Genomic DNA, 7686 nt, shown 5'->3' with positions numbered 1-7686 from the left:
CACCTCAGCCTCCCGAGTAGCTGGGATTACAGGCGCACGCCACCACACCTGGCTAATTTTTGTATTTTCAGTAGAGGCAGGGTTTCACCATGTTGACCAGGCTGATCTCGAACTCCTGACCTCAAGTGATCTGCCCACCTCAGCTTCCCAAAGTGCTGGGATTACAGACGTGAGCCACCACGCCTGGTGTATTATTATTTTTAAAGTCATGGTAGTAAGTAGCAGTGAACATGGAACATGGATATAAGTATATTTTAGATAACCTGGAAGTCAAGGTATGGAGAGCTAAAACATGATGTGGAAAGTCACAGGGAGTCTTTGGATACTGCCTACTTAACCTGGTGCAAGGAAAAACCGCTTCTCCCTAACTCAAAATCAGCTATTTAAAATCAACATTCTTGACTACAGATGATTGGTTCAGAGGTGAATACTTGACTGAGGTGGAATCAGTCAATTTTTTTTTTTGCCCCCATATTTGGCAACAAGAGTCAAAATGGCCAGTTAGTGGTGTACCCAGAACTGAGGTGATAGAAACTAAGCTTTTCTGTGATCACAATTGATTACGTGTTCAGAGGAACACAAAGCTGGTCTGCAGAGGTGAAAAGAAGCTTCACGAAGAGAAAAAAACAGACAAAAAGCAGAAATGGGGAAGGTGTTCTGCCTCTTTCCTGCTAGCTTTGGGGATTTCACCCAGTTCCTTCTGAGGCCAGGATGCACTTGCCCTTGGGCACGATGAAGTATGCCTATGTCCCTGAACCCCAACAATAAACTCCCCCGGTAAACACTGTTAAGCCATCACATAAAAAGGGGCAGAAATATGCTTGTCTAGTGTAGTCTAATGGGCAAGATCAGTTTTTTAGGAAGTACGGTTCTTAGAAAAGAGAAAAATGGGCCGAGCGCGGTGGCTCAAGCCTCTAATCCCAGCACTTTGGGAGGCCGAGACGGGCGGATCACGAGGTCAGGAGATCAAGACCATCCTGGCTAACCCGGTGAAACCCCGTCTCTACTAAAAAATACAAAAAATTAGCCGGGCGAGGTGGCGGGCGCCTGTAGTCCCAGCTACTCGGGAGGCTGAGGCAGGAGAATGGCGTAAACCTGGGAGGCGGAGCTTGCAGTGAGCTGAGATCCGGCCACTGCACTCCAGCCTAAAGTCGCTTCCTCAGGGAAGCCTTCCCTCCCCAGTTCCTGTCTCTCTCACCCCCTCAGGCCATAAACAAATAGGCCAGTGATTTCCAAATTAGTAAATTCTACAAAAAGACAATTCTTCAATTACATGTTAATAGTAACAGTATTAATGTTGTCCTCCATGTTTATTTCAAGTTTCAACTAATCAATTGGCTAAGGATTTTTCTTCTCCTTCTACTCATCTTCTAACCAACGGTCACTCTCTCAAAGTGAATTAGCCAAAATTTTTGGTTCAAAACCAAGAGTTGCGTGTGGTCAGTCCTCTGGATAGGTCTAAGCACGTATGGATGCCTCAGAAATAGCCTCTGCCTTCCACCAGACTAAGGGAAAAGGAGATGGTATTATCTAAAACTTCAGTCTACAAAGAAAGTCAGCAACTTTCTTTGAGCTCGGAAGCCCCAGCTGTGAGCCTTCTTCTAATGACACCAGTAACACAAAGTAGATGAAGGAAGCTCTAGCTGAGTGGCTGAAACGTGCTTGTCCCAAGTGTACTTTTCCTTGGGTGTTTGGGAAGACTCCTCTTCACCCCCCACTAACTAATCATTACTGTGGGGAGATGAAGAGGGAGAACCCAGATGGAATTCCACCTTTGCCATTGATAATCTGGGTGTCCTTAGGTTAGTTACTGGGCCTCCCTAATCCTCAGTCTCCTCCCTGTAAAATCAGCGCAGTATAATACAGTGTATAGATAGGTGTTGGAGGCTCAATATGAGGACTGCAGGTCATGTTTGTAACTTCATCACCCACATCTCACACAAAGTAACCATGCGCCACATCTTGCTCAAAAAGTTGCCAGCTGTTCTCTCAGGTCAGAAAAATCCAGTCGTGTGCTTCAGCCTGTCGCTCCTGTCCCTGTTCAGACTTCTCTCCTGGCATAGCCCTCATCCCAAGTCCTGTCTTCCATCCCTGGACACGATTACAGTTTCCGCTAAATAATGTGTCCTGTCCAGCAAAGTTATTTTCTAATGTGGTGGTGTCACGAGTCTCGTTTTATAAGGCCTTTTTTCTTTACCTCATGCTAATCAGGTCCAGATATAATGTTGTTGCTTTTTCTAAGAAAATATATTGCTTCCTTTCTATGTAAACAGCACATGTGCTTAGAATTATTTGGTGATCAATACTAATTAGGTATTCCGCTCAGTAGATGTTTAATGTTTAAATTCTAGGCTTTCATCTAGTCACTTTGAGTTGATTGACCTAAACTCTATATTGATTAAATTGTCTTCTTTTTGTTTGACCTCCTCAGTAAGGAGGAAAATCATTCAGTTGTATTCCTTCGAATCTCAGATCCAAAAATCAGTCTGTAGGTACAAAAAGAAAAAATAAGGCATACAATAATATCAGTGTGAAATGTTGCTTATGAATTCAATTAAAAGGAACTTTTGCTGAAATAAAAACTGAAATCCCCTGAAAAATTTTTAGTCTCTCTCTCCCCCTCCCAATCTCTTCATTCCTATTTTCTAATAAATCTTATTCAGACTGGAGACCCTACTGGGAAATTTCACTTTTAGTTTTGGGAAATGTCAGTTACCAGTGATGGGAATATCAGAATATTTAAAGCAAAGAAAAAAAGAATCTCTTCTCTCTCACATGTGTTAAAAATAGTCACAGGGTATTTTTCCCTCTAAATTCTGAAAAAGGGGAAAAAGAGCACTTTTTGGACTAACGTTCATGAGGGAGTATTTTCCTAAGGGGAAAACCTTTTTAGAAAATTAGAAGAAACAAAAAGATTTAAAACTGCAATCAGTTCTAGCAGAAGGAGGGGTGGGCCAGAAGGCATCTGTCTGTCCCCTTCTTCCCTGGCTCCCTCCCTCTGGACAGGCACACAGGGCCATCAGGGAGAATGGCTCTGGCTGCAGGCAAACACCCCCTTTCCCCTTCAGATTGTCAGCAGCAGCAAGAGAGCAGAGTAAGTCCCTGCTCTCTAAAATTTCCTGGGGGCCTGGCCTCTTGAACCTGCTTACCTTGGAGGAGTCTTACCCCGCCCCCAGTCAAGTCAACTGAAATTCAAGCTTGCTCCTGAGCCACGCCTGAAAAAAACCTCTTCCTTTTAGTGCCCCGCCTAAAAACACTGGCAGTACCAATACTGATTCTCACCTCATCTCCCTATCTCGCCCTCATCCTGAGCCCAGCCTACCATTAGCCCCTGGTCTTGGTGACTCCACTCAGGGAAAAGCCAATCTTTTGGCCACCTCCGTCCCAAATGTTCCCATTTTGTTTCTTTCATGCTCCCTTTCCTCAATCACCCACTGCTGTGTTGTTCCCTTCGCCCAGTCCAGGAAAGGACCACAGGACTGACTGAGACAGAAGAAAAGATGCAAAGGCAAAAGATTTTGAAGGTGGATAAATGATGCTTAGCCTATTCCTCCTAATTTGTAGTTGCCTAAGAATTTATGGTTGTGGTCAGATTTTGATAGAAAATAAAGAAACAAGTCAACGTTTTCCAACAGGATATAACCAAATTCTAAAAAGATGGTTTGTGAGTGAATTCAGAGTATGTCTTTTAAATATTGTTAACAGTTCTAAATAATCATGTGAAGCTACATTAAGAATTTGTGCAAAGAATCAGTAATAGTATTAACGTAGGCGGAAGGCAGTATCCCATGTCTTTAAAGACTTTTTTACTTGCTGCTGCTTTTTTTTTTAAGACAAAATCTCACTCTGTCGCCCAGGCTGGAATGCAGTGGCGTCATCTTGGCTCATTGCAACCTCCGCCTCCTGGGTTCAAGCGACTCTTATGCCTCAGCCTCACAAGTAGCTGGGACTACGGGCGCTCACCACCTTGCCTGGTTAATTTTTGTATTTTTAGTAGAGATGGAGTTTCACCATGTTGGCCAGGCTGGTCTACTTGCTTAGTTTCTTAAAACAAATGTACTCTTATCTCTGCCATTTTGCTATATCAAAGTCAATATAATGATTATCTTTCAAAGCCTTTTTATAATATTGCTATTGCACAGTTTTCGACTCCTTGAATGAAAAAGGCTTGGATAATAACTACTGAGGAACACTTAAAAATACTGATTCTTGAATTTACATGTCTGTCTACTGCCAGAAAAATTGGACAAAAGTGAGAAATTCAATTAATTCATTTTTTTTTTTTTTTTTGCCCACACTTAGAGTCCATATTATTCTAGATGAGATTTGAGGGAGGTTCTGCTCTTGTGGAACGTGTAGTCAGGGAACAAACTAATTGCTCAGAGATGGTAGGTTTGGGGTCTTCAACCCAACCCTGTTGACTACTATTGGGCAAATCTGGGCAGGTTTTATGCCCTTTCAAAACTTCAGTTTCCTCATCTATCAAATGGCATAATAATAGTACCTGTCTTCTAAGTTTAAGATAATTCAGTAAAATGCAAATGTCTATAAATTGCTTAGAATAGTGCCTGGAATTCAGTGAACTGTCACAAAATGCTACGTATCAACTAGTTGGGAATCTAATTCTAGAAGTCATGTATGTTATGTCAAAATAAGTGAACATATAGAGTTTTGTAGATAAACTTACAGTTTACAGAATTTGCTTACATTTTTCATCTTTTCTTTTTGGTGAGCGACAGAGTGGAAACCAGATGGGATATCACACAATTACAAACCCACGAGTTTTCCTGTTACTTTAAGGTAGATGCCTAATTTGGGAGTATGTGGGTAGAAGAAACCAAAAAATGTTCCTTTGGATAATACCTGAAAACAGGGGTTACCGATTTGGATTTTCAGAACAAACAGCAAAACAAAAGCTCTGACTCTACCCACAGAAAGTGTTTTTTGGGCTTCCGAGGATTCTTTGACCTTTGCTTTAGGAAACATGGACAACCTTACATTTGATTGGTGAATTTTCTGCTGGTGTTTTGTTTTTTTTTTAAACCATGTTCCCTGCCTGAAAGCTAAACCTATTTATGGTGAGCGCTGTTTTTTCAATTAGGTTTATTTTCATTTTCCCATAAGCCATGTTAGCTGAGAACTTCCAAAAGTTTATTTTTCTTCTCTTTGCTTTTTATAATGGTTTTTAAAATAAAATATACAGCACTTATCTATAGATTTTCTCTGGAAATACTCATGTCTGAAATAAGCTTTTTTTCCACACCTTTAACAACCACGTCATAAGAGCTATTCAAAAATGCCTTTCTGAATGTAATTGTCCATTTTTGTGGCAAACTCTTCGAGAGCAAGGATCGCGTCCGGTTCGCCAGCTTTGTGAAATATCTTGTGCAAGCTGGCGCTTAGCAAACAGTACTTAAGAATGATGATCTGTTTGTGACTCGGCTTCTCCCAAACATTTTCAGCTGGTTATCAGAAAACATTGTTTAAAATTCCAAGCTTAGCATTAGTAATATGTTTTCTCCACGAGGTCCCTGATTTGGGGTGAGGGGTGGACTGAAAACGAAAACCCACATCACCTTTCTAATAGTTGTGTAACGGAAAATATTCTCTGGTGAAAACACTCCAGGCGAAAGCGAGACTTAGCTCGGAATTCCCTCGGCGGCCGGCGCCTCCCCTCCGGAGGCCTGGCTCGCAGCCCGTCGGGACGAGGGTCTGCACGTCCTCGAGGGACTGAGGACTGCTCTGGGTGAGGATGGGAAGGCGAGAGGGGTCCTCTCGCCAAGGGAGAGAGCCCTAGGCCCGCTCCCGGGGCGCTGCTCTTCCCGGGCTGGGGTGGGTGGCAGCTGCAGCAGGACCTCGCTCCGTCCCGGCCGCCTGCAGCCCCGCGCCTCCTCCCAGCGCCCGGTGTCCCACGGGCCTGCGCGGTCCCCGCCCGCTCCGGCTCCCGCGCCTCCCACCCCCAGGCAGCTGGGGCAGGAATTCGGCTGGAGAATCTGGCCCGGGCACCCAGCCCTGGAGGGCTGGACGGGTTTGCCCGGGGCCGCGCCCTCATCCCGTCTCCTACCCGGCTCCCCATCCCGCGCTCCTCCCAGCTCTGGCTCCCCCACTCCTTCCCCTCTGCCGCCGGCTCTCCCCGCCTCTGTTCCTCCCGCTCCCCCTCCCGCGCTCCTTCTCCCTGCCCCCATCCACGCCGCCGCCCCAGGTCTTTCTTCCTGCCCCAGCTCCTCCCCTGCGCCCCTTCTCCCTGCTCCCCTTCTCCCTGCTCCCCTCCTCCTCGCCCCTCCTCCCCTGTTCCCCTCCTCCCCTCCTCCCCCGCTCCTCTTCCCGGTTTGCGGAGCTCCCACGCTGTTGCTATGGAGGCGCCCGCGGCTGTTCGCGGCCAGGCGGGAGCTGCCCTGGGGCCCTGGGGACGGAGCAGAGACTCTGCCCAAGGCTCGGGCGCCTCGCCCCATTGGGGCCCAGGAACAAAGCGCGCCCTCCCCCACCCCGGGAGTGCGCTGTGAGACCCTCAGGCGTCCCGGGCCCCCAGGCTTAAGACCGCCGCGAATCTGCTCGCCCCCAACCTCTGTGGGCAGGAGCCCTGGGGCCGGGGTGACAGCTGCGCTCTACCGCGCTACCTTCCTGGCCCCCCGAAGATCACTGCCGCTCGCCCCATCCCGGAGGTGTCACTGGGGCCGGAGGACGGCCAGATGGCCCCATTTAACAGGACTATCCCTTTTGTTGGGGGCCGAAGCAGCGTCCAGGCCAATTTACATAGGAAAATGGGGTTTGTGTCCCCAATTCAGTGCAGTGCCCCGACAGCTGGTGGCTCTGTCATCATGTCAGGACCCCACAGCATGATGTTTAAAGTGGCTTTATCTGTGCAGATGTGTGAGTGTGAATAGCAATTGACTGGGAACCAGTAGCTACTAGGTCTGGCTTGGAGATACTAAGCATTCACAGAGGAAATTTTGTCAGCCCGGTCACCGAATAAGAGCCTAAACGGGAAAAGGCCTGCTGAAGACTTCTGATGCTCTCCTACAGACCTTTTAGCTTATCATTTTATTCAGAAGTCTAAAAAGCCAAATTGTTTAGGTCTGAGGAGGGCTTTGAAATCCTTAACTATTTACAGCTTGGTCATTGCTTGTAAAAGTTGTGAGGCTGAACATAAAAACGGTTTAAGGAGGACTGCTAAGACTTAAAAAAAAAGATGAAAGATCTAATCTAATTCATTTTATTGAACTACTTTGACTCAGCTGGTTTGTGTCCAGAACGATAGCCTGCAGTAGGCTGAAAGTTATCATGTGTTTAGTTTGGATTCAGTAGCTTAAACATGTGTACTTAAATTGCAGCATATTGGAACAGGGAGAAACTTTCTTATTTTATTAGAGAAGAATTTGAGGCTCAGACAAGTTAAGTGATTTTCCCAAGAGCACACAACTCTGTGAAATATGATCTAAATTGTTCAAATCCGTAAAAGACAAAGGAAGAGGACATTTGAAAAGACAGTAGTTTTAGAAGCCCTTGAAAATACCTCCATCAAGAAACTCTGGATCTGCAAGAGGTGGGGGCTTTTGAATTAAAAAAAAAAGCAGCAACCACTCTTGCACCTTTCCCCCAGTACGCTGGAGCCACCAACAGGTAACTCCCTAGAAGACAAGGGATCCAGAGGAATTTTTTTCCTGCACCTTTATACATTCATCATCT

The sequence above is a fragment of the Colobus angolensis genome, unplaced genomic scaffold, assembly GCF_000951035.1.
Source record: "Colobus angolensis palliatus isolate OR3802 unplaced genomic scaffold, Cang.pa_1.0 Scaffold16, whole genome shotgun sequence".
NCBI lineage: Eukaryota > Metazoa > Chordata > Mammalia > Primates > Cercopithecidae > Colobus > Colobus angolensis.
This window is presented reverse-complemented; position numbering follows the sequence as displayed.